Here is a 3914-nt window from a genome sequence, read left to right as displayed (position 1 = left end):
AAATTATGCCGATATTATAATTTTCTACAGCGTATCTAGTAAATAAAGGGGAACCCCTTAAGTTCATTAAAAAGTAATGCACGTGACTGGGAGGGAGATAAAATTAAAAGAATAAGGAAAGTACTCCAAAATTTGGATCAAACTTTACCTGATTGATTGTATGATCATTATTATTTTATTTTTTTCCACCAGTGAAATGTTCACTATTGATTTTCACTAAATAGTATATCATTTTTCACTCGATTTGTCAACTTATTTTTCATGTTTTAACAAGCGGCTAAATTTATGCAAAAACGCAGTTTTTAGAAGTATATTAAATATTATTACTGCAGTTGAACCCAAATAAAAATAATTACGTAGTTTCGTTACGTAGTTGAGTACGTATCAAAAATACATCATATCAATAAATAGTGGAAATAAGTACGTGTTGATTTGGGATCTTTCGTCACCTAATTTTATTACGTATTTTGCAGTCATGAAATATTTCTATGTTAAAATAGTTTTAAAATATGATGACGACGTGCATACTAATGGATGATCGTAATAATGTCATCATCCGTATAGTAACACCAAAACAGGAGGGTTCAAGTATTTTTTCTTGAAGGAAGTGGAATCTTTTTTTTTTAAGTTTTCTCAATACTACTGAAACTTAAGAAAAAATACTTGAGCCTCTCTGTTTTGGTGTTACTAGGTTCACGGATGATAACAGTGTTCGCTATGCGCCTATGTCAGGTGGCGCCATTGAGTGAGAGAAATTAACCCTCGTTAAGATCGCCAGAATGCATGGAGTCTTATAGGAAAATTTTTTAATAAATCAAAAAGAAGGTCATTACTTATGAGTGAATTGACGAAATGAATCATGAATCATTTGAGTGCGTCTTATGTTAGTGTATAGTAATAAATTTTGTTTGGTGTTGCCATGTGTACTACAAGATTGGAAAAAATGAAAATATGGATTGCGACTATGAGAACACAGCATATTTGAGTGCATATATACATACTTTCACTTGTGTAAATCTAAAAAAACACAAGTAATCCATGGAAACGTATGTATAAATGTGTAAAAGTTAACCTAACCTGTCATTAGTATAATTTTTATTGAACACTGTATTGTGAGAAATAGATAAATGTAAGCAGTACTTACTTGTGTTTCTCAAGCTCCATACAAGTGCAAGCATGTGTATACACACATATATGTTGTGTTAGCACAGTCGCAATCCATGTTTATATTTTTCCCAATCTTGTAGTACATATGACAACACCAACCAAAACTTATTACTGTACATTAACATAATACACACTTAAATCACTGATTCATTTGGTCAATCCATTCTTAATAAACTTTTCTTCAACTTATTAAAAAGTTTTCCTATAAGGCTCCATGCATTCTGGCGATTTTAGCGAGGGCCAATTTCTCTCACTCGACGGCGCCACCTGAGGTACGACATTATGGTTCACAGCGAAAATGCACGTCGCATTCATATTTTAAAACTATTTTAACATAGAAATATTTCATGACTGCAAAATACGTAATAAAATTAGGTGACGAAAGGTCCCAAATCAACACGTACTTATTTCCACTACGTATTGATATGACGTACTTTTGATCCGTACTCAAATACGTAACGAAACTACTTAATTATTTTCAATTAGGTGTTATTACCCCACTGTGCCGAAAGTCGGTACTATTCGGTGCAAGGTTGGTAAAAAAATTAATACATCCCACGGGACGAAGAAAAGCAAGCCACAGAACACAATAATTATCGCCCTTGGTTTTGCCTCGAGCGCCAATCGTATGTATTTTGATAAATCTATTATTATATGTTTTGCGATTTAGGGCGTGAATTTTATGTTACAGACCAAAATTTTAGATATAAAAAGTGACATTTTTAAAAAAACCATGAGTTTTTCATTAACTTTATAATCTAAAATGATAAACGAGTTAGATAAGGAGAACCAATAATTTTGCGATTTAGAGTACCAATTTGATATCAAAACTAAGTGTGTTAAAAATAAAAAAACTTGTACTTCGATGAGATCTACAGCTATCATGATTAATTTTTTATCTAAAATGCAAAACAAAAAAGTTGGATAGTGGAAAACGACTTTTTATTCATTTAACGAGAATTTTTTTGCTTTTAGAACGAGTGGTCAAAATGTTTTACACAAACAAGTTGTATTTCAGTTTGATCTGAAATTTTTATATTTAATTTTATGATCCAAAATAAATAACAAACAAATTAAATAGGAAAAAATTATATTTTTTCAATATTTGAGTACTTTTTGGCTCACAGAACGTTTGAGTTACATCCTGAACAAAAATGTTAAAAACGAAATAATTGCATTCCAATTATATCTACAACTTTGTCTTTTACAGCAAACTTTGAAAATATCACATAAGAAAGTTATAGCCAAAAAACTGTTTTTTTTTTTTCACTAAAAGTACTATCTCAAAATACTGCCATTTTCTTTCTAAAATAGGAAACCATGTCGATTTTAAGCCATCACTTTAGACATAAAAATTGAAGCTCTCTGTCGAGCTTAAGCACAATCTGACAAAAACTGCATGAGTTAGTTAAAAAATTGATTGTACTTATACATACATACATCCCTGACTCTGCGAGGTCCACGATCGCATTTTTTTTACCAAAATTTTTTGAACACAAAAACAATAAATTTCAAGAGTACTTGCACTTTTTGTTCGTGCAAAACTATAAAGTACTCCTAAGTATCAGTTGTGCGTAAAAAATTGAAGGAACGAATTAAAATAGTAAAAATGGATACAAACATTTTTTAAAAGTGCATGCCTTACTGCACCAGTATCAGAAATTACAGAGTCAAGTATGTTATGGCAGACACAGGTGACAGAGCTTTTATAGATGCTAGAAATGTTAGTGTAGTTTTTTTTAAATTGTGAACTAAAAAAAATTCAACATAGTTTTTATAGATTATGATATATTATTTTATTTGATGAAGGTCTTCTTAATTGACATAGATAAGTAAAGCTGGAAATTGCTTTTTTATATAATACTGACTATCCGATTATCTTCAAATTTTGTTCGTACGCTTAGTTCTAAAGACACTACAAAAATCTTTAAAGAACGTAAACAACTAATACAACATAAACATTAATATATATACCAGAATTTGTAAATGTATACGATTAGATGTTTTTATTAAAATGAATGTTGCATAGCAAAAGAATGTTGATTCACATTTAACTTCAAATTATAATTTAAACCTGTTACATCTTCATAACATGTTAGATCCTAGTATTATGTTTTATTTAAGCGAAATAGTTAAATGTTATGTACAGATGGACATAATTTCTTATTTGTTGTCAGTTATTTGACACGAATGTCTTACTTAATACATCCACCGATTGTATCATATTTTAAGTGTTAATATTACACAACTCATTAATTTTCAATGAAAAATTTGAATCAGTTAAATATGATGTATAGTCTTCAGAACTACATCTACAAACAAATTTTTAAGGCAATTATGAAGGACAGTAATTTTGAATAAAGCAATTCAGTTATTGTTAGATTGGTTCAAGCTAAGATAACGTGGTAATAATTCAAATAACCTTTTTGTTTTTACAAAATGTAATTAAAATGACTATTTAATTTAATTACTTTTAGTTTGGACAAAAAGTTCGAAAAAAAGTAAATGTTAAAATTAAAGTAAAGGTAACAATACTCCAACATACATGTTATGTATACCTACACACTATTTTTACAACAAGATGAAAATAGACCTACTACGAAGTAGAAAAAATTTAATAATAAAATAGTCAATACTATTTGTGAGTTAAAAAACTGCTTTTTAAAGTATGTATACTAATCAGATCAACAGATAGAAAACTATATTATGAAACAATTTGAAATGAGTAAGATTTTTTGTAAATACAC

Source organism: Copidosoma floridanum, unplaced genomic scaffold (assembly GCF_036245765.1).
Source record: "Copidosoma floridanum isolate Cflo_tuat_1 unplaced genomic scaffold, Cflo_Japanese_pri ptg000013l, whole genome shotgun sequence".
NCBI classification, from domain to species: Eukaryota; Metazoa; Arthropoda; class Insecta; order Hymenoptera; family Encyrtidae; genus Copidosoma; species Copidosoma floridanum.
Note: the sequence above shows the minus strand (reverse complement) of the source record.